At 45.4% G+C, this 22,892-nt stretch overlaps 1 protein-coding gene and 1 long non-coding RNA gene across 7 annotated transcripts in view; one reads left to right on the forward strand and one right to left on the reverse strand.

Annotated features, from left to right (window-relative positions):
* LOC106489854 (uncharacterized) overlaps positions 1-14,017 on the reverse strand; it is a 34,301-nt gene extending 20,284 nt beyond the window's left edge. For both annotated transcript variants that reach the window (XR_010885582.1, XR_010885583.1), the window contains exons 1-2: positions 13,937-14,017; positions 13,171-13,384 (exon numbers count right to left, since the gene is read on the reverse strand). This is a non-coding gene — a long non-coding RNA (uncharacterized lncRNA). The remainder of the gene's footprint in view (positions 1-13,170; positions 13,385-13,936) is intronic.
* A 273-nt stretch (positions 14,018-14,290) lies between these two features.
* Positions 14,291-22,892, forward strand: part of LOC106489852 (ligand of Numb protein X 2-like) — a 30,400-nt gene continuing 21,798 nt past the window's right edge. The window contains exon 1 of one of the 5 annotated variants that reach the window (XM_067304373.1): positions 14,291-14,338. The gene's annotated coding sequence lies outside the window, so the exon portion shown is untranslated. Of the gene's footprint in view, positions 14,339-14,689; positions 14,707-14,761; positions 14,809-15,052; positions 15,112-15,594; positions 15,641-22,892 lie in introns of those variants that run through there. The other 4 variants (XM_067304374.1, XM_067304372.1, XM_067304371.1 and 1 more) reach the window with 4 other exon arrangements.

Consider the following 22,892-nt stretch of genomic DNA (forward strand, 5'->3'; position numbering starts at 1 on the left):
GCAGCCCCCCTCTGCAGGTGCCAGGAGCTCGCCGCAGCTCTTGAGTATTGCCCTGCTTCTCCAAATGACCCCGCTCCCGGCGTTTGCGGTGCACCTACAGCACTCAGCTTTCACATTTAAGGAGCTTTTAATAGTTGTAGAATAAAAACTAAAAACCGTAACCCTAAAGGGTGCAAATCCAGGAAGAAAGCAAAAATAGCCCAGTGTTTATTGTTTTTAGGTTAGCGAGGATTTTATAAAACATCTCATAGTTTGGTGGTTGACTCACGGTACTTGAAAGCTTGAGGATGTCAAGCCTATAATTATTTACCTCTGGACAATCAAAGAGAAACCCAAATTTTCATAAACCTCAAGCTTCAGAACAGGAGCCAATCTCTGCTTGCACGGGAAGCTTCTTTTTGAAGTAGGTTATTTCAGAGGGGCTCTTGACGGAGATTCCTCTGAAATACCTTGTCTTGATGTCTGCAGGAGATGGCAAATGACAGTAGATGAACCGCTGGTCAGGTGGCTTAGCAATTCCTACAGCAGCAAGGCACCTGCTGACCAAAATATACGGTCATCAAAGTATTCTGAATGATTCCTCGACAGGCTTACTGAAGCCACCCCTCAGTGCTGCGGTGTCAACGCTTTTGGTGCCACTCTCTACGAAAAGGAGGGAAAAACCCATTGGGCTCGGGCTTCTGTGAGTTAGCGTTTCTCTCCAGAGTCCTGCACCAAGAGGTTCTCCTCATGCCACCGGACCGTCTCTCCCCAGCCCTCACTCGGCCTGCCAGCCTTCCTTAAAAATACCTTTTCACAGGTCCCACAAAACCTTCACAACAGTCTTTGCTCTGCAGAGCAAATCCCCCCGCACCGCTCTGCCCTCCAATCGGATCCCATTGCCTTTCCTTCCTTCTTCCTCAAAACTGACTTCCCTTGACCCGTTTCCCAATGCTGACGTTGCAGAGCGGGGCTTGTAAACCCCATTACTGCTATCAGAAAAGACTCCCGGGACCAAAAAGCTGAGGAAAAAGCACCTTTGATTAGTGAAAAGGTTACAAAGATGAGCTGTAAAGGGAAACTTTGCCCTTCTCCCAACGCCTGAAATTTAGGTGGGATTGGTTTGGAGTTTCCAGGCTCATCTCTGAATGTGGCCCCTTGCGCAGACAGCGGTGAAGGAAAAGGGTGGGAACAAGAGACCTGTATGCGCTCAGACCTCTTCCCTTTGCTTTATCCCTTCTTTTGCCTGGCATTCAAAGGAATCGCGCAGCTTAAAGGTGGCGCCAGCCTGCGGCCGGCGGCGAAAGGCTCGCGGCGCGATCCCCGGGCAGCGGGCAAGCAGCGGGGTGGAGGTGGATGCTCTTTCCTCCTCCGCTGCTCCCTACTTTGCCCGCTTTCATGTTCCGGACTTCAGAGGTGCGTGGCTTCGCACGCCAGGGTCAGCACAAGGTCGTGACTTGGGACAGGAGGTTAATGTAGTTGTTAAGTAACAACATGAGTCTTTTCAGCGGCATGAATATTCCACCCCACCCTCTCGCAGGCGCACACACGCTCTTCGTCGCAGGCCTGGAGCCCGAGTTAGACGCTTCTTTAACGTAACGGCGACCACGCACGTCTCCTGGACGACACGCAGTGCAGTCACGGATTTTTCAATTACCACATACTCCACAGAATAAGCTACTTAATATTTAGCATTGCCAAATTTCAAATCACTGAAAAAAGCCGGGTGAATAATGTGATCCCCTTTGGACAGCTGAAAATGAATTATAAACATTGACTGTACCATTGATTCTATAGTTGTGAACAAGAAGAGAAAGTGCAGGTTGATCCAAGTCTCCAAGTTTGCTGAATATCCGCAGTTTTCATTTCCTTGAAGGGGGACTGCATATGCTTAGCAAACAACATAGTAGCTCTGGATGAGACTTCTGGAATTGGAGATGTTGCAAAAATTGTGGAACTGTATTTCAACTTTGCACATTTTTACAGGCAAAGCACTTTGATGTGAGGGTTGTCTTTTGGGAGGGGGGAGAAGGAAGAGGGAGATGAAAGAAAATTTTAAAAAGCGTCAAGTCAAGATGCACTGATCTTTTTTGCCTCTTCTGCAAAACTGCTAACACACGCGCTGCTGACCAACGAGTTAGTAGGTCTTTCCCATTGCTATTTGCTGCAGTTCAGATGAACATACTCCATGTGGGTCATAAGCGTCCAGCTTAAACGTCAGCGGGATCCTGGAACAGATATTAGCATCAGAATGGGGTACAAGGCCCCTATTCGATATCCACATGCAAGTGTGAAAGGGGCAGCAGTTAGGGCTGGAGAAGAGGAATCATAGCGACTGTCTGCTTTGCTAATGACACCGCTTTGTCTGTGTCTCTGAATTCTCCGAGGGGGTCTCAGAATAGCTGTTTACCTACCTTCCCTAATCTGATGGGAACCTTTTGATCTCAGCTGGATCCAACCACTCAGTTTACAAAGTACTATTAAAGGCAGATAAAGCCTCTCGACAACAAATCATTCAAATTCGAAGGCTCTAGAAAAGAGCCCCAATGATCTTAAAGTCAGAAACCTGCAACTTTGATGCCTAAGATTTTGAATCCAAGCTCACGTCCGAAAGAGGGAAGGGGCTGATCAAAACTGCATTAGATGTCGGGCTCTGAATATAAATGAGAACAGCAACACTAACAAACCACACATAGCAAATTAGACAATACGGCTTCCCTCCAAGACAGAGGAAAGAAAAGCCAAACCTGTTAGTTTAAGAGACTTCTCTGTCTGTAATAATCACACAGCTGCAGACTTGAAAACTCTTACTACTGTGTCAGATTTGTAAACCAGCAAGTATTTCACGGCTACATTACAGTTTGACAGAGCTATCAGGAAAAGAACTCAGATCTTGCTTCTCATGAAAAGTGTACGTCAAAGCATTTTGTAATGGTTTTTAGTGTCAAGATAGGGACAACAACGTGTTACCGCGTAAGTTGTAAAGCTATTCTTTAGCATTCACAGGCAACACTAACCAGTAGAAACACAGACATTCAGAACCGAGTTCCTCTTTGATGTAGCTCCCTCTGGAGCGTGTTGTTCTCGAGAGCTGCTACCTCATAACATGACGCATCCAAGCAGGGCCGTGCTAGTCATCAGAGATCCCCAGATGTCAAGGACAGGAAAGGAAATCAAGCCGTGTTGTTTTTCCTCTTCAGTTCTGTGGTTACCCAATTGATGGGTGAGGTAGTGAAGCTATGGAATGACTCCCAAAGGATGGGCGCCTATCAAGGACCGCCTTGCTGGTGTTTCAGACCTCCAAAGGACTACTTGAGGAGGTGAATATACAAGATAAATGCATTAACTTACTACTCTCTGTACAATCTAAAGTGACATTTTGGAATCACTTCTGTGGTGGTGTTCAGTGATAGCTTTACCACGCTAGATGTGCCTGATGGTTTGTGTAACCGAGAGGTACCAAGTTTTGCTTGAGACAGTTGTCACTAAAGTAGTTTTAAAAGCAACTGTCATGGTTTTATGCGGGTTTCTATGAAGTTACAACAGCTGTCCAGTTATAAAGCAGCCTACAAAACATCTGTGAGAGGCCCCAGAGAAGGCAGTTGGTTCCCATATGCTGCAAATGCCTAGACAGCAGGCGAGTGATACACAGCAGGGCAATTAGGGGTCCAAGGGAGCTTAAGCCTCTCTTTCCTGAAGATGTAGTGCACAGTTTATGAAAGGGAATGGTTAGAACTAGACATGGTGCAAACTGTAGTCAGCACAATTTCTGTCTCCTTCTCCCCTCTTCTGCAGGGGGTTTCTAGTCTTGACTTGCAGCTACTCCTTTCATCCAGCTACACTGACTTTTCATTGCATTCAAGACCTTTCTCACAAAAGCGTGCGGATTTTGAATGGGGTCTTTCATAATGTAACAAGACCTCACTAGGCTTTTGAACTAATATCATGAACTACTTTCTTTTTGAGGAGGACAAGAAATGAAAGAAGAAAATGGTTTTTCATACTGAATATTTTAAAGAAATGTAAATAAAGATGAAATTCTGTTATTGGAATAAATTTCCAAAATGAATACATGGACATTGGGATAACTTGATAAAACCAGACAGAAGAGCAACAAATAGGACAGAGCCTAGTACAAAAACACGCCAGCAGAGGGTACTCATACTTTGAACATCTGCAGCACTGGTGCTCACCAGCAATGTAGCTCCTGCGACTGTTGGAGGGACAGCACTGGAGGACAGCAGGGAACTTTCAGGAATAAGCAGAGTTCTGAAACAAGTGAATGAAAGAGTGCCCACAGCTGTTCATGACTTTCCCGTCGCTAAAGAGCTTCATCAGAAGAAGCTGCGACTAATGTAGTAAGGAAAAGAACATAAATCAAACTTTGACCCTGAAAATGTTGGCAAAGACAGTGATTTATAGGTTGTTCCCAAAAAGCTACTCTTTAACCCTCAGTCTTCTAGGACAAGCAGTAGGCCACAACTACTACACAGCAGCTAGATTGACAAAGCTATCCTAAACACATTTGTTATACTCGTGTAGCTAAAATGTTGCAGCTAAGGGAAAACAAGTCCAAGCAGAAGTACTATTATCAGCGTGTACGCACTCATACCAGTGTAGGCTTTTCCCATATGCATTGGGAAATAAACAACAGAATATAAGCCCATTTTACCCGTGTATGCTTGTATGCATTAACTGGTATGAAAAAAACCTACAAATCTTGTTGCCAAATCAGTGACATCACTCCAAAACTTGGGTTTTGAACAGGGTTCAGCCTCCACGGGACACTAGCTTGCACCACGAGAGTAGTGCTGACCTAGGAGCAGCCAGGATATTCAACAGAAAGACAGACATTTCTCAGGGGAAAAGGGGAGTTGAGCAATGAGATTTCTGATTGTAACGGTGACTTGAGAGCAGACAACAATGAGGAAAGTTCATGCTTCAACTATCACATGTTCTATATTTTTAAGACCAACTAGGATTTTAGCTGCCAGATTTAGGGTAATCTCACCTTAATTTGTTGTAGTCTGATCACATATGGCAACAGCTTTTGAGGAGTCTTTTTTCTAACTTAGATTGTTGTCCTATTAGGACAGGTATCTAATCTACTACCCTACCACCCAGACTTAATTGCAGTGTTGTTTTAGTCAAGCAGAGAATGTATCTGTTGTAGAGGTAAGTGATACTTTGAACAATTTAGCAAATTCTAATTTTAGAGTAGCAGAACTTATTTTGAACATCCAGTGTTGGAAAGAAGAGCAAGGATGTATCAGCATTTTTGTTTGTGTACAGCCAGCTAACCCTACCTTATGTAGCTGTCCCTTTTTTATTTTATTATCATCTTCTTGGATCCAAAATGCTACATGGTTCTCCCCCTTTTATTTTCACTTTGGACAGCAAAAACATGATAGATACACCCTGCTCTGTGCCAAGGTACATGGAAGCAACACCTTGGCACCAAGGATCCACAGAAGGAGTTTCCTTGTGATGTCTTTACAAGATAACTTTTTAGGAAGTGAAATTTCATAACCAATATCTAATAATCCAAACTCAGATTACCATGTTACCTTTATTTTGAACCCTAAGCACCAAACTAACTGCTAGTGTAACACCACTAGTGTAACTTAGAGTCATATCAGAGCTGAAGCTGGCATGACTGTCTGGCGAACTCTTCAAAAAATTCCCTACATAAGCCTTCCTATTCTCAGCAGAAATTAAATGATTCAGGAAGTCTTCCTTTTTGTAGGAAGCAAGAAGATTGCTGGATCAATTTTCATAATTATCAAAAGAATAAAAGAAATAAAGAAATACACAAGCTGGTGTAAATAAGGATCGAATCAGCCCTTTGAGTTCTACTAAACACCCCATCACAGACCTTCTTTGCAGCGCTACAATGACTAAGCTGTGTGCCTCACTTTCCAAATCCGTAATATGAATTGTAAACAGGGAGACTGTCAGGAGGTAAATCTGCAAAATAGTATCTGAAAACAGCTTTGATGATTAGGTGAAAAGAAACGAAGAAGGACCAAGTATTATGAGCAGAGAAGGCAAACTTGCTAGTGAACTCATCAGCAGGCTGGAACTTTCCTGGAGAATGAGGAATGTAGTTAGACCAGAAAGCAAAAATGTCATGGGAGCTGCAAAACCAAAAGAAAAGCATCTTCAACCACAGGAGAGGAGGTGCTGTAGCCATGAGATGGAGCTGCTGGTTGAAAAATATCTTTTCTGGTGCTTTATTTTCTAATATACATTTTAGTGCAACAATTGAAGAAATTCTTTTCAGCTAGCTATGGTGAAGTTATATCCCCTGATATCACTGAACACAATAGTCCCCTTGTTTATACTAAACAGATGAATAATATGGATGCCCCTCATGCAAGCAGAGATGCACTGTTTATTATTATTTTTAATATACAAGGATCATTACTTTGACCATTGCAGCTTCTGAAAAATGTAAAAAGGACAGCAGTGCCAGAAGCGAGGGCTGATTTCTGTTCTTGATAGTTGAGTAGATTTAATATCTACTCTCTTCATGTCAGAAGACAGACTAGGGTATAGGATATACACTGGACAATATTCTCAGAACAGATGGTTCCTAAATAGGTCTTCTCTGAGGAGCACCAGCAGTGCGACTCTTGCATTTTTTTTTGTTTGTTTATATGAATTCAGAGCAGGGCTCCAGATTTTGAACAAAAGCGTAGGTTAAAACAAGCTGCAACTAAAAGAGCAGTTATAATTTGGGCGGAAGGTATGTACTTCAGTGAATGCTGTATGATACATCTCTGTTCAGCTGCACCTGGCATCTCTTGAGTTTTTAATAAAATGATTATTGAAGGTGCTTCTTGAATACAGGCAGGAAGATTTGTCTACTGTATGCACAAGTGAATCTAATCTATGAGAGAAGGACTGATATCATCACTTGGTATGGAACAGCCTCCTTTCAGAGTTAGGCCCATTACAGGAATGCTGTGGACAAAACAAAAACAAAAGCTCTGCCAGTGAAGCTCCATTTAAAATACCTGACTGCAGTCAGAGACATACTGCATTTCATACGGTAACTGCTTCCTATCAAAGTCGGATCTTTCTGGTAAACATATTTTTATTCCTGTCAATACTCTGAAGTATGGATGATTGAGCTGCCTTACCGAAACCGTTGATTGTGTTCAATCAAGAATCTTCTTAATTTGAGCCAAGCAAATTATTCACAGTAAAAAAATTGTGAAAGTTAGCTTTTTTGCTAACATTATACAGAAGCATTCTTATGTTAACTCATAATTTGAATATATTTAACAAAGTCCTTCTTCATATGTCATGAACAGCTGAAATTCAAGCCAGGCTAAAACTGGTCAGAAGAGTCTCACAGAGCTGCTTATGCTTTTTGAGAAGATGAGTCCCAAAAAACTGGGTTGATAAGATTATGTAGAGAAATACAAAAAGGTTGATTTCTGCAAATGATGATTTGAGTGTTCAGAAACTGAATCAAATTTGCAGAGACTTGTAACTGTGGCTAAGAAATTTGTGTATGATATCCATATTCCTTTCTTCATATTTCTGGGTTGGGAGTTAAAGAAGAAGCCAGAGGGTTCAAAATGTTGGTGACCTGAGAGAATATGTGAAAACTGCCAGAAAATCTGAGGCATCTGCTCCAGAATTTAGGTGGCACCACTGCAGAATCCCTTTTCTCCAGAAAAGGGCCTGGCAGCATGCATTACAGAAGCGTGTGGGACTTAACTGGACCTGCTAAAAACAGCCCAGTGACAGCCCCAAGTTGTGTCAGAATTAATTTAAAAACTAAAGTATTCCTAGGAAAGGTTAGCATTATTTTTCCAACTCTATTACTACTGTGACACTTTAGGTTTCTATTGTACAGTCCACCTAAAATCCTAGAAGTGCTCTACATGTACAAAGATAACAGAAAACTCTATAGTCAGGGTTATAGTGTCCTTTCTGAGCTAGAGCCTGTGATGCAACCGGGGAAGTTGTGCGTGCTTGTCACAAGTCTCCTCTTCTCACATTATCTCTAATGGTGCTGCAAGGAGAAGATAGCAGCTAGAGCTGCAGGTCCCCTGGGAGAGTTTAGAGAGTTCCTAACTATCAGCTAAAAAAAATTAACCTTGTGTTTTGGATATGGAGTAACTTGGTCTACGAACGTGGCAGAGCACTCACACCAGATGCCACAACAGCATTTTCAGAAAAGTACTTCTAATGGTATAATTGTACTTTAAATGGCTATATTGCTTATTCCTCTGATCTCTTTCTCAGTGCTGTGGCAGAATGAATTTTTGCGGATTATCTTGTTAAAAAGTAATCCTATTTAGTGGGTATCTTTGCTGCAAGGCAATCTTGGCTTCCCACCCATTCAGTTAGGAATGTTTATATTTAGCTACTTTTCTGGAAACAGAGCTCCAGCTGCAGCACATTCCAGTTAATTTGGATGGATCTTGTTTTTCCTCAGGACATGCCTTTTTCTTGTTGCAGACTCAACAGTCTTACTAGAAATGTGTCATTTTGCCCGAAGAGAGTTTTGAAGAGCAAGTACGTGTAACCTGCATGGGTCCAGGTCTGTGTTAGATCTTTTCCTGATGAGACTTGCAGCCATCCCACATTCTTCTTTTCAAGCCTTTCTGGTGACTATTGCTGTTATTAAAAATTGATTGTTGTATAATATCAGGAGTATTCTGGGGCAGTTTTAGCAACAAATTCCAAGGTGGGTCAGCACATTTGGCATCTCCAACATCTTGATGTTGAGATGCTTCTTCACGCTCTTGCATGATGCTGCCATATACCATTAAATAGATGAACACTAAGTCTCATCTTCCATTCCAGAAGTAGGTGCAAGTCAGGGAACAATGGAGCAATCCCTATGAAGTTATTTTCTACATACATATTTAAATTGCTTTGGTGCCTGCTGTGCTGAAGGGCTTTCCTAGCACTTTCAGCAGGCTGTTGACAGAGAACTGATGAATAGAACCTGCTAGTTTGTATGGGTTTTAGGATCTTCATTTTTATTCTTTAATATTCCTGATATAGCTATGGAAGTACATTGTCCCACTGATGATGGCTAGTTTGATACACAGGACTTGGTGCAGTAATTTCTTGAACCCAGGTGAAGGCCGTCTCTGTGGAGCTGGGTGAAACACCATCAGAAACAGACTAGAAGAACATGTTGAAAAATGTTGCTCTTCTGTAGTGGAACAAGCCAAGGGAGCCTCTGGTTTAGTTTCCTGAACGCAGATGTCCTCCTAGCGAAGGGCAGCGTACGGCCAAGCAGAACACAAACAGCCTTCGTTCTACGAATGACCTTGCTGAAGCAGACAGCACACCTCCCAAGACTGGAAGGGGAGCGGTGCTGTCGTTATCCAAAGGGCATCCACTAGCCGAGTATTCAAAATGGATGATGATCCAAATCCCCAAACTCGTACCTTATGGAGTATTTTACACGTACTCTGGAGGAATAAAAGTGCCCTGTCAATTATTACCTTGAAATAATGAACAAGACCTGAACATACTCCAGAAATACCACTCTGTGCTCTCTACACCCCATCACCCAGACATACTCATTACTGCTGCTACTAAGCCCTTGTGGCAGCGAGTTTGCTTACGCTAGGAATAGCGCTGCAGATTTCCTGCGACTCCTGCTCTTCCAGGAAGACTGCGCTGAGCTGCCACAGTCTCGCTTGGGACTTCAAGGGGGAGAGTTTCCTGTTAGGGACGTGATAACAGCTATACTTCCTTGACACACGTAGCCTTTGCCTCCAATCCAACAGTCCAAGAAACAGATAATGTTCATAAACACAGGCAGCAGAAAGTCAGCATTCGTTAGCAGAACAGAAGCAGCTAGAGGTCAAATTCTAAATATTTCAGAGACAATGTTTAATTAATACTCTGTATCAGAGAACGGCAGTACCTCCTAGGCACACAATTTCACAGATAATATTCCTGAATTGGCTCAAATCTACTTAATATTTGTTATCAGTTTTAAGTTAGAGAACAGTGTTGAAATTAAGGCTGTCTATGAAAATAATTTCTAGGAACTTGATGGCACCTTATCTCTTATCTTCAAGGAAAGTTAGTACGGGAGGGGAGTCAAGGCAGTGGGGCTTAGAATCTCAAAAGATCAAATCCCAATGAGGTAAAAGAAAAACAGAAAATTCAGTGGGTCCTGAAATTGGCCTACTGAAATGTTATTTTATCTATTGCTATGCTATCTTTCCTGATAGACGCTGTATTTCTGAAGTCTCATGCTGCAACAGAACATGGTAATAAAAAGAAATATATTTTGGTTAAAAAGCAGTTGCAACATTTCAAAAGTATCACTCAAAAAGCTATGAAACCGCCATCAACACTATTCATTACAGCAAACCAGAAAAGCTATTTGTGCACCTTTATATATATATTTTTTGATATTATCAGATCTCCTCCACTGTCAAAAGCCAGATGGGTTATTCCTCTCCTAAGAGGCGCCAGATGTCCTCTTTATATCTGCCAACATATACTTTCCTATAAGCAGAAAACCAATCTGTTTACTTCTAGTGAAAACATTCTACATATCCACCAAATAAAATATACCGACATTGTCAATAACTAATGCAATAAAACACCGTGAGGAAAGATGATAATGGAAAATAGTCCTAAGTCATTGCTAACAAATACAAGATTCTTATGCTATATTTCTTAAAATTTTGTTTGCTCCACTTTTACACATTTCAAACAGGAGGATTCCAACTACTTCCTATACATACACAGTATGCAATGCATACATAGGGATAATTTGCAGCAAACCTCCTATAATAAAGTAATGCAAAATGAACAAAAGTACTACAGAACCTGGGAGAATGAATCCAAACAATGTGCTTGGGGCCGCGGATTCCCCAGAATCCGGCGTGCCTTCATGTGCCTTCTGCCTTCCACAAAAGGGAGATTCCATGCCATTTAATCATAAATTCCTGGGATGACTCTCTCTACTTGTTTGTGGGACTTTTTTTTTTTTTTTTAAGTGTATTTACATTCTTGTGTGTGGGTTGGGAATTTAGGTTTGTTTGTGATGAAACATCAAAGTTAGGTCCCAAATTAATACCGTGTAGTCATATAGTCTTTGTACCTTCCCACAAGAGGATGACAGAAACACACAAGGTTACCAAGCTTTAGGCAACATTAATGGGATTAATCCATAAACCTTTGTGTGATCTGACTTTGCTTCTCCATTCAATTTTCCTACTGTTATTTTTCCAATCGCTTGCTTATCAATTTTCTTTTTTTTTCAGATTTTACAAGAAGTGTTTTATGAATCTTCATGTGAAACAAAGGATTATTAAAAACATTCTTAATCATGCAAGTATATTTAGTTATTATATCTGATCCTGTCTATCAGAAAGGGGCATCATCACCCTGATGTATACACTGAACATGAATTTGGCCCATAATCTTTCTGCACACAGCGCAGACAGCGATTATTGTACAAATTATGCCATCACAGACAGGAAATTATTAGCAGACAGCAGATAAAACCTCAAACTGAGATTGCTCTATTTTTTTCATGGAAAATCTTTTCAGTTAACAAGAAGTACAGAAGTAAATTAACAGAACCGCTAGTAAATAAAAAGTCCTCGAGTTCTGGAGAACAACTTTGGCTTTGAAGAAACCAAGAGTAGGACAGAGCAGAGACTAACAGATGGTGGGGTTTGCAAGTGGTGCCACAGAGGAGACAGCAGGTCAAGCTTCTCTTCAATGCAAGGTTAACGCTCAAATTATAACTTGGGTTACTAGAGAAACTACTCCTTCTCCCAGATGTCGTGATGTTTTCAATGCAAACTGTTTACAGTTAAATAGTATGAACTGCTATTCAAATTTGCCCAGCACATTAGCTGCTAGCACAACGATCCGGTAGAGCAATCCATCTACTCTTTGCAGACTGAATATTGAACTGTGGTTTGAGGTACAAATCCTTCTTCTCCAGGACCAGTTTCATATTTTGCCACTTTCCTCCACCGTTGCTTGCTCCTGTACTAGTACGAGAGAATATCACTGATCCATAATCTCTGAATTATAAACTAGATTTGGGAACTAATCTAGCTTTAAAATATATATGCATTTATTTAAAAATATGTTTATGTTTTTTAAATAAAATATACTTCGGTATATTTTTGCCTGGATTATTTCTCAGATAGATCAGTATCCCTGTCCGGTTCACAGCTCAGCCACACGCGGAGTTGCACAGGAGCAGCTAAGGGATGGCGTGCTGCATTGCAGGGGCAGGACCAAGGAACAGGTAGGAACCAGTAATACAGCAAAGACTTCATGTCATTGAGCCACAGTCTTATTTCCAGTGCGGCTGCTTTTGCCCAGCCAAAGAAAGGAATGAATTTCAGTTCCCTACACTCGTGTTAGCTCTAGAGCAGAGGCCTGTAGGCTCCGTGAGTCCATGCGGAAACCATGACTCAGTGGGACTCCTCCATTGCAAAGCCAAACCAGAATTCCAGCACGCTTATATAACAAAACTTTCACCATACCTTAATTACATAGTGTCCACTCAGGAAAACAGGTCATCAGCTGTGATAAAAATCTCTAGCAAGTGCTAACTAGATGAAGTTCCTGATTTTAAAGGTTTGCCTCTATTTGAAGTTTCCCTGGGCTTTGCCCTCCTGCTACCCAAGTTCACCCACACATTTCCTGTCCTCCCGGACTGAGCCATACGCTGCACGGAGGAGAGACTGGTTTTCTGCTACGGCTCCAACCTCTCCCCTTCAGAGCACCCCACCAAGTTTAGTTTAAGCCTTTACCTGTACACACGTAAGCCAGCACTCAATATAAATCAGCTCTCTGTAAGTACAGGCTCCGTCTCAGACAGTTCAGGCACAGCCTGATGTTTCTGCACCAGGTTTGAGTGCTACCAACAGACCTGACAACACGCTCCCAGCAGTTACGCAGCTCTGGCCTGCTGCTATTTCTCCCTGGCACAGGAGTTTAATTGCCCAAAGCCTCAAACCAGGCAGCCGCTATGTTAACAGAATATTTATTTGTGCAGGATGGTCTGAGGACGTGATGCCACCCATCTTTCCCCACCAGCTCAGCCTTGGTGCTTCAGACAAAATCCTACCAGAGAACTAATTTAGTCTAACCAAAACCTGGGGTTTTGCAAAGCTAGATCACAGTTCCGAGTCAATCCCTACAAAAACATCTTAAATATCTTACAGTTTGTGTCCTGTAGTAAGTTGGATCTTGATGAAGGATGTGTTGCTGGCATGCCTTGGTTCCACTGGATTTCCAAAGACAATCCGAACGAGGAGCAGGAAGGGTCTGGTTGCATTTTCAGTACACGTTGCATCTCTGATGGTCTCGCCTTTACAATATGGAAATCTTCTTTTGTGTTAACAAGCATAGCTCACAACCCCTCCGTGAAGGATTTCTACAGACAAAAACAGGGAACACAGAGAGATTAAGCAAGCTGGCAAAGAACCAAAAAGATTACACAGGAAATATAGTGCAGGATTAGGAAATTAAGTCAGCTCTGACCATGCCTGAAATAAAAGGCTATCTCTTCTCTCTGTAGCAACACTTCTTCCCAGCCTTATCTTGAACAACATAAACCCCTAGTGAAGGGGAAAGGGAAGGGATGTTGCCAGGGGGTTTAAAGCACTCCTCTCTTCACTGAGGCCTCTGTCAGCCACCATGGGGCATGCCTGAATCATCAGCTACAGACAGGTGTGTGCTAGCACCACCTGCGCTGCATACTCAGGCACGTTAATGCACACAGGTTTCCTTGCTAATGAGCCCTCCTCAAAAATATAAGGTTCTGAGTTTTTTTTTCTTTCTTGGCCAAAATGCCTGTTTAAGCAGCCTTGTCTTTTGTTGTGTTCCTGCACTGCCCTCTTTACCGTAGCGCGAGCATTTGCAAGGCACTGCCATGAGTCAGAGAGAGAAATGATAACCCTGAAAAAAGCTATGGTTATTTTTCCACCTGAAACAATTCCGGTTCACCATCCGGACTTAAAAGCGACCCGGCCCAAGGAAAGGCCTGGTACGCGGCCAGCGCCGGCTCTTCCCTTGGAACCAGCTCGGACGCCGTGCCGTGCCCAAGGCTCCCAGCCTGGCGCTTCGCTGGCTGGAAGCGGGAGGCAGGGAGAAGCGCCGGGGCGGCAAGGCGGGCGGATTCGCGGGTTATCCGGGAGCAGCGCGGGCGCCGTCGCTTCCCGCCTCGTCTCCTCGCGGCCGGGCCCCTGCCGGCCACGAGACCGCCCCGCCTCTGCCCGCCGCGGCCGAGCGCCGCGGCTGGCGGGGATGCGGGCCCCGACAAGCACGAGCCGTCCCTCCGCCTGCCTCGCCCGCCGGCGGGGCGGACAAAGCGCCCCGGCAAAGCCAGGTGCCCCCGCGTCCTCCTCGTGTCCGGGCAGCCGCGGCTCCGCCACCGCCCGCTCCCGGGGCGGCCCCGTGTCCGCCTTCCCCCCCCCCCAGCACCGCTTCGCGCGCTTCGGGCGGGCGGGAGGCCGAGGGGAGGCGAGGCCGGCGGCGGCGCGGACAAGATGGAGCCCGCGGCGCCCCCCGGCGGAGCGGAGCGGGGCCCGGCCGGCCGGAGGAGGAGGAGGAGGAGGCGGGGAAGGGAAGGGAGGGCCGGGCCGGGCCGGAGACACCTGGGCGGCTGCGCCGCCTCCTCCCGTCGCGTAGGTTTCGACTTTCTTCCCCGCCCGGAAACTTGGTGGAGGAGCCGCGCTCGGCACCGCCGCGGGCCGGGTGAGAGCCGCGCTTCCCCCCCCTCCCCCGGTCCCGTCCCGTCCCGGCGCGGCGGCCCCCGCGGCCCCGGCCCGAGCCGCTCGGCCGCCGCGGCGCCTGCAGGTGAGCGGGGGTGGGGGGCGGCGGGCCTGGCGGGCGCCGCGGGCGGGCGGGCGGGCGGGCGAGCTCCGTCCCTCCTTCCCTCCCTTCCCCCGCGTGGGGAGGGCGGCTGCCGCCGCGGCTTCCCTCTCCCGGAGCGGCCCCGCGGGGCCCGGCCGGGGCTGGGGGCGCTGCGGGCAGAGGCGCCTCTCCCGGCGCCGGCGCGGCTCAGGTGCCGATTCGTGCGGAAAAGCCTGTAACTAGCGATCGGGGTGACAGCAGGGGGGAGCCCCGCGGCTGCCTGGACCTTTGGGAAGCGCCTCGAAGGTAGGACGGGCGCGTGGGACGCTCCGCGCGAGCTCGTCGGGCGCTGCCACGGACCTACGGGATGCCCAGGCCGACGCTTCGGCCCCGGAGCCGCCCGCCGCCGGCTGGGGAGGCGCGACGTCGCCGAGGAGCGAGCGTCAGGCGCGGCGGCGGCGCCGTGCCCTCGAGGACCGCGCTGGCCGCCGCCGCCGCCGCCGCGCCAAGGCCGGAGCCCTCTGGCAGCTCCCCAGCCGCGGAGAAGGCGAGTCGTGCGCGCGGCTCCTCCGAAGCGAAACTTGTCGTCTCCGAAATCGCGCGCTCGAGCCGCTCGCTCACGCTGCGGCCAAGCCGGTAGCGCGGCGGCGGCTGAACGGGGCCGACGCGGTGGCGATGCCCCCGGCCCCGCTCCGCGTTGGGGTTCGCTCCCTGCGCCGGCTCCCGGAGCGCAGGGAGACCCGGGGCTCGCGTGGCCGGCGGCGAGGGGAAGAACGATAAACCCGAGGACAACCTTGTACGGGGCGAGCTGGCTGCTGCAAAACAAAGCTGTCTGGTAAAACCGCGTCTCCGTTCGCGTCGGTTCTGCCTCCGCTCCAGCACGCGAGCCCGGCGCGTGTTTAACCCGCTTAAATAACGGCGATGCGCTAGCGTAAAACCCAGTGAAAGGGAGAGAAGGGCTGGTGGTGTGCAGCAAAAAGAAAACTCCTTGTTGGCAAATGGGTTTTTAAGTTTCTAACTAAATGAGTAGTGAGGGAAGTGAGCAAGAACTAGAAAACAAAACCAACCAGCCAGCCTGGAGAAGGAGAACTGCAAAAGGTGGAAGAAATAGGTGCGCAGTGTTTGTAGCTTGGCCGTGAAAGAACCTGGTAGCCAGGGGACCTTCTCCTGCTTTAAGAACAACGTGAGGTTCAAAGGTACCCGATGAAACAGGTTGAGGATTATTCTGGATAACGTTGGTGCCAGCTGAATGGAGCATCCAGTAACTTCAACTGGAAATTGCGATGGATGGTTTCGTAAACCACAGTAGCTGTATACTTCCTTAAGTACAGTTAGTAGCTCAATTTCTGCGTGCTTATGAAATTGTAGAGTCCTGGACTAAATGGTAGGTGGCCAAAATAAAATATCTGTAGTTCACGAACCATCCCCTGCTACACCTTTCACTGTGCATTCCCTTGTATTTCTAATTTTCTTCTGAAACTGCTACGTTGGTTCCACTTTGAAGATTAAGCTGCCTGGATTTGTCCTGATTGCGTGTATCTTGCTGGAGTAGTCGCAGCTGGTGTCTTACTCCCAGGCCTGAGTAGGTTTTGCTGATTTATTACAACCCCCCCCTTGTTTGGCTTTTCCTTTTCAGCTTCTTTAGTGGTGCTCTCCCTGCAGTTGTTGGGAATTACATTTGACGGTCCTCATCAGTTTGTCTTCCCTGATTTATACCATGCAAAATGGTGCTCTAGACTGAAACTTGGCATTTTTTTTGGACATGAATTGAATTTAAAAATACGCAAATATCTGGCAAACTTTTTAATACAGCGAATGGCAAATAGTTGATGAGAAATTGGTTCATGAAGTGTCTGAAGTGTTAGAGGAGGGTTTAGGGAGCCCAAGTGGTAGGAATCGCTACACTGGTCCAGGAAAAAGCATCTGCAGCTAAAAGGAGGGAAAGAGGATGAAGCTGGAGGAGTCTGGAGAGCGGATCAGCAGCTTGCAGGCAACGGCAGGTTTTAAGCGTACATGTTGCTCCCTGAGTTTGGAGGGTCTCTAGGCAAGGTTTGTTTGGAGACTGTGTTGTTCCTTGCTTGGAACCATCTGTGGAAGGGAAAGTCCTGGAATGGATTAGGTTTAAAAAAAAAAGTGTTGTCCAGCTTTGTCTAGTCTTTGTCTGGGCCGTAGGCATCTCCTAAACAGCTGCAGCAGACTTCTCCTTTCGGAGCTGATGGGGTGTGAATTAAAAAAGGATTGAAATAAAACTCAAACAGCTCCCTTGAGTTTTTACAGGGCTCGCTCGTGACAGCAGTTATTTTGCCGTCGCTGAAAGTGCAATAAATCGTCATCAGCCTTATTTGTAAAGTTCTTGGACGTATTAACCTCCCACCTCTAAACTCATAAATAACAGATAAACCCCTCTCACCTAGTAAGCACTACTGCGGTTCTCCTAATGGAGATGAGAGGGGGGAAAAAACCCCCATAAACCCGGTCCGTGCCCTGGGAACTTTAGATCTGAGAATATTCGCTTTTAATATTAAACCATCTCAATTGGTAGTGAAAAAAAAAAGAGCTGTATGATTATTTCACATAGGTTACCTAAAAAGCAACATACTGGGTCTTCTGAGCCTCTTTGTACTTGTGACAAAATAAAAAACTTCCCCCGCGAGGTTAACACCGGGTTGCTTGGCTGCTTTCCTAGTCACCTTGACGGGCTCAGAAATGAGGAGAGAAGGGCGGTTGCCTTCCCCCTCCTACGTGTTCCCCGGCTCAAGGTCGCTCCGCGACTCGTGCGCTGGTGGTTAGGGAAGAAGGTGGGCGCTGCCTTGAGTCGCGGATAGTGGAAGGACTTTGGTCGCTGGGGCTGTGGTTCCAGCTCTTCTAACTGGTGAGAAAGCCGCACAGGCTTTTTTTTTTTTTAATTATTCTTAGCACAAGGGGGAATATAAATATCAGTTCACTCATACTGTAAATACGTGCATAACAGGGCAAGATAACAGTGATTCTCAAAGACCTGCCTCTGGTAGGTGGAGCTGGACGCAGCTCTAAATCAGGATAAGATTTGAAAAAACAAATTAAAAAAAGCCTTGCTTTTTTTTTTTTTTTTTCTCCAGCTTAGCTTGTGAGGTCTGAAGTCAACCAAATACGCCAGGTGAAACCGTATGGTGAAAAGGCAAATTTCACCTTAAATCACACGCGCAACCGTACTTAAGTTCAGGCGCCTGTAATACAGGTATCCTCAATGGCAGAATATGTCTCCAGACTCTTACAAATGAGCCGTGACACCCTTCCGCCAGCCCTGCGGGAGGGCCGTCCTCAGCCAGGAGATGTTCTTCGCCCCTGCAGCGCTCCTTTGGTTCCCGGCCGTGGCGCGGGCCGGTTGCAGCGGCCGTTCGGCCCGGCCGCGGGCGCCGGCGGGAGGTTAAGCAAGCTTCGAAGGTCGCTGCGCAGCACCTGCAGCTTGCGAGCACGCGGCGCAGGGAATTCTTTATTTTCTTAATAGATAAGCGTGTTTGTTTCTCTCCCCTTTCCCCTGATTTGGTGAGATGTAAGGGGAATTACAGGCTCAATTATTTTTTAATTCCACTTTTTTAGTTAGTTGGAACAAGCTGGGGCTAGAAAGTACTTTGCGCTGGTTTTTGTGAAAATGCCCTCTAACCCTGTGAAAGGAAGTCGCGGTTTGGTGTGCGGAGCCGAGTAATATGGTGATGGCGTAAAGCGGGGGCCAGAGCCGTCTGGCACCCTTGCAAAAAAGCGCCTGGCCTAGGGGAGCGGAGAGGGACCCTCCGCGCTAGCTCGCTTAGCCGTGCTGCCTGCTTCTCACCTGGTAGCTCGCTTCGTTTTGCGGTTTGGATTTCAGGTGCCTACTGATATAAAAGGATACTGTCGTACCTTGTGCCAAACTCTTAACTTTAGGGCAGAGTACTGTAAAAAAATTAGCGTAACTGAGACCAAAACTTGACTTGGCGAGGGTAACTAAGAGTTCCGTGCTGCTTTCTCCTGCAGTAGAGCCCCAGTCCAGCTTGTGATGTTAACATCTGTAACGGCGATCTGTTGATAGGAAATATTTCATGGTCAGGTGCCAAACTCTGCTTTCGTGCTGCTGGATCGCTTACGGTAAAGTCGTCAGGCTGCTGGTAATAGCTATAGGGGTTGGACAGTGCTGGAGGCTTGTACCCAGATTCTGTAAACTGTGTTGCTATTTTTTTTTATTATTACTATTATTAACAAGGAATTTATGGGTAGACACATGGACAACGATGTGTTAAGAGTGTCTGATATTCATATATAGCCAATAGACATACGATCATTACCTGCTGTCAGAAGCAAACCCAGCTCTTTGGAAAGCAAGTGTTCTACCCGATTCTAGATGAAGCCTCAATTTTAACATCATCTCTCCTAATCCCTCTTTGATTTGGTTTTGGGCTTTTTCTTTTAATTGCAAGAGAAGTTTTGTTTATTAATGACAGATTAAATCCTTTATCCTTAAATTATAGTATTGGATTCCTTCTTTTCTTTGTCACTAGAAAACCTCATCCCCAAACATCAAACTGATTTTTAGGGATGGAATTGCAGATTGCTGCCAAATTCAAAGTGTTGGTGGGGGGATGGTAGAGGTAGGGGTATTTAATTTCCTAGAGAGAGAGGTGATTAGAGAGAAGAGAAAAACCTAATGAATGTGCAAAGAAAATCCATATATGCTGCCAGTGTGGAAACTTCCGTAGGAGCCTTTGGATCCAATTCTGCAGAGATGCAAATCGATCTAAGTGGTAAAACAGAAGAATCTGCATAAGCTTTGTGTTCCCCTGAGCATAAAACAAGTAGCTCGCGTGATTGCGCGGAAGAAGGGGTGTAGAAAGGCTCGTGGGTGTAGGAGAAGCACCCTGCAAAGGTGATAAAGCATGAAGGAATATGATAAAACAGCTTCTCCTGCAGCGCATGTCTTCGCTTCTATTTGCTGGCATTTAATTTATCTGTTTTGCACACCAGTAAATTAACATAGTGGCTATTTAAACCACTTGGAGGAAAAGCGTAGGTGAAAAGCATTTTACGCCACTACTGAATTCCTTGCTAACCGGAGGGAGGGAATTTACTGGTGTCTGTTACCCAGGTAATATTAACTAAACGGTAACACCAGAGTCTCCTGCTCTGTACAATGAACTGGGCTTAGCTGTTGAAATTACACTGGTGTAGTCCCACTGCTGTCAAAAAGACTAACAAAACAGTTTTGTTTTTTTTTTTTAAGCAACTGCTCTTGAAGTGTATTAGGGTAGAAACACAAACCCAAGTACCGTACCGGAGAGCTGATAGTGCAAAAGTCACTCGGGAGAAAATCCCTTGGCATAGTCTTGCTATGGTCAAACAAGCCTTTTAGCACATCTCTCAGAATAGTGTTTCCTGGAATAATAAGTCTTTTCTAGTCTAACATGGTAATGCGTCTGATTATAATTCATGAAAATACAATTGGTTTTCTGTTATTCTGGTAGAGAAAACAGATACTTGCCCAGAAGGACTTTGAGCTGGTTATATGCAAAGTTGTCTGACAAGCACACAAATAAAAGGGATTTAGAATAAAACTGATTTTCAGATTTATGATTAAAGAACAGGCAAAAATGATTGGGAGGATGACAGTGTTTTAATTGGCAGTCTTGCTTTAGGCTGAGTGTAGTTCTGCTTTAGTTTCTCAACTGGAGCGTTGGGAGATGTGCAGAGCGGTGACTCGCTCAGAGGTGGCTTATTAGGAGAGCAAGGCAAGGTTAATGTTCTTGGGTTTGGTGCTGCAGTTTTGCTAAAAGCTGACCTACTTTAAACATAGTTTACAAAAATCCTCTGATGTTTCCATGTTATTTTCTATGCCACCGCTGTAAACTCAGGAGAACTCGCTCAGGGTTGTGAAATATTGTAGCAGCCCGGTGGAAGTGTTCAACCAGAACGTTACTGTAGCTCGTGTAAAACCTGTCCCCTTTTTCTGCGTGCGAAGTGCCTGCCCAGGGTAGAGCTGAAATTCGGCAAAAAATCTGTTACAGAACACTTTTGCAATAAAAATCCCCCCCCCCCAAAAAAAAGCTATTTTATGAAATACCAGACTCTTTGAGTGAAAGCTATTTGAAGCAAATTTTGCAAAAAAAATTATCTCACTTTTTCTTATGGTTCGTTTTTAGAGTGCTGAGCTTATGTCGGGGTCCACCTGGAACTGGCTGGTTTTGTGGAAGCAGGGAGGTGTCTTGGGTTAGCGCCTTCCTGGCGCGCACCCTCCGTCATCTTAATTGATCCGGCGTGTTGGGGCTTTCTGTCCACCCAGAGAAATGTAATTAATCGTTTTGGCCTTTAGCTGGAATGTGGCATGTCCAGTCTCTCAGGGAACTGTTCTCATAAATAACGCAGCTGGCATAACGACTGCAGCAAGCCATGACGTGGCAGCGTACGTGGGGCACGCGCTGCCGCGTGCGGCTGGAAGCCTCAGAGGCAACTTTCACGTTGGGGCGTTCGGTATCATCGATCCACGTTAGTACGTAAGCTTTAACCTAAAGGTGAAGAACATAAAACCCTTTATGTCTCCAAAATACTTCCCATGTTACAAATAACCTTTTAATATTAAGAGCTAGTTATTTGACAGACTTTTCTTTAAACTGAAGCATTATGGGGTGTTTTTCTAGCCACCCCGGTCTCTTAGGGAGAATCGTCATGCTTCTGTTTTGTGTCCTTGCCTTCCTGTAGCCCGACGGCTTGTTTCACGGTTTTGCAATATGGGACGTGCTCCAGTTCACTTAACGTACTTGTGGTTTTGTAAATCAGTTAATAGAAACAGTCTTGATTTTTTTTTCTTCTTTTTTTGATATCACTTTGGACTTGCAGAGTGTTTTTTGGTTTTTTTCTGAAGACTTTCTCCATGATCTGAGCCAAGTTGCTTAGGGTCAGATTCACAGTTGTATTTAAGTACCTAATTCCCGTGAGTTGATGCCTCTGTGGGTCTATATTTTAGCCTCCCTTGATGTCGGTTTTCGGTCTTTAAGTGGGAATAGCATACCTCAAAGAGATGTCATTAAGATAAATATTTTTACGGCTGAAAGCGACTTTTATCAAATGTTGGGGCTGTATGAATAGACAGGCCTGGGCTGAATTTTCCCTGTTTGTGCTCCAAACTGAATTAAGGCTGAGTTATATGCCTTAAAAACAAGGAGTGGGAGTTAGATTTGGAAACGTTGAGACTTCAGACGATAAGATTGGAAGCAGTGACGTTGTTCTTGGGGTAATCGGGTATTAAAACCACAGCGCTTCTTCAGTCATTTTGGTGCAAGCAGATGCATGACGTTGGAAAGCTTCCTTAGACTATTCCCCCCCCGCCTTTGATTTGATTTATTTTTATTTTTTTTAACAGCTTAGCTGCAGAAGTAATTCATCGGTTCTGCTTACAAGTTCACGGATGTATTGACGACTAGTTTGGGATTGAATTTACCCACCCGAAATGGAGCCGAGCGGTTCACTTTTGGGTGGCTCTTGGCAGGCTCCCCGCTCGTGCTATTAGCTCCGCTGTAGACGTGTGCGGGGGGGGGAATATCTGAGGCTCTGTGCCCTAGCGGAGCTAAAACAAGAATAGGCAACGTGCTAACAGTGTCAGGAATAGTCTTGCTTTGGCGGGGAAGTAGATTAGACAACCCGATAAGTCTTCCTTTCCAAAAAAAAAAAAAAGTAATCTGTTCTTTGAGTCAGTATTACAGTACAAGAAAACCTAGCTGAAAAAACCCCCCACCATAATTTATTTCATACAGTGAAGATGATGCTTAAGAAATCTTTGTCCTGGGCCACACAGGGTAAGAAACTGGGAAATCTAAAGAGTTTTCTGCTGGTTTCTGCATTGAGGAATGCAGGAATAGGGTATTGCTTCCTAAATAGTTCAGACTCTAGAGGCATTCCTTGCATTGTGCTTTATAAATGGCAGAGTCCATTATGGCAGCAACATACATATATAAAATATATATATATATCTATGTCAGGCTTTTACATTCTTATGTGGTCAGTAAGTAGTAACTCGGGACAAAGCTAGATCCTTATTTTACGACTTCCTCATATTATGCATGTTGGGTGGAAGCTAGTGTGGCCTT

Source organism: Apteryx mantelli, chromosome 13 (genome assembly GCF_036417845.1).
Source record: "Apteryx mantelli isolate bAptMan1 chromosome 13, bAptMan1.hap1, whole genome shotgun sequence".
NCBI lineage: Eukaryota > Metazoa > Chordata > Aves > Apterygiformes > Apterygidae > Apteryx > Apteryx mantelli.